This window comes from Mus pahari, chromosome 16, assembly GCF_900095145.1.
Source record: "Mus pahari chromosome 16, PAHARI_EIJ_v1.1, whole genome shotgun sequence".
NCBI classification, from domain to species: domain Eukaryota; kingdom Metazoa; phylum Chordata; class Mammalia; order Rodentia; family Muridae; genus Mus; species Mus pahari.
Window position 1 is genome coordinate 38,040,022 of NC_034605.1, and position 619 is coordinate 38,040,640.

Sequence of the window (619 nt, forward strand, 5' to 3'; positions counted from 1 at the left end):
CCAACTTTCAAAGTCTCCATAGTCTATAGCAGTCTAGACTATGTTAAAAGTCCAAAGTTCAAGGTCTCTTCTGAGATTCATCCAATCACTTAACTGTCATCCCCAAAGCAAGACAGGAAACCAGCTGGGCAAACTCCAAATTTTGCATCTCCAGGTCTGATGTTAAAGCAGTCTTCAGATTTCCAAATACTTTTTCATCTTTGTTGACTGCAACAAAGTTCATTCTGCTGGGCTGATTCCACTCACTGTTAGCAGCTTTCCTCTGCAGATAGCCCATGGCTCTGGTATCTCGAAAATCTTGGGGTCTTCAAGGCAACTTCAATGTTACAGCTTCTTGTTTCAATGTCTGTGATCTATAGATGATCTTCTGGGCCCCTCCTAAGGGCTGGTATTACTTTTGCAGCTCTGCCCTCTGTAGCACTGTAAGCTCAGGTTGATCCACTCCACTGCTGCTGCTGTTCTTGGAAATCATCCTACGGTACTGGCATCTCCAATACACAGGGGTTTTCCACTGCAACTAGACTTCAGCAATATCATCTCATAGGCTCTCTTCATGGTGCCAAGCCTCAAATCCTTGAGAGAGAGAGAGAGAGAGAGAGAGAGAGAGAGAGAGAGAGAG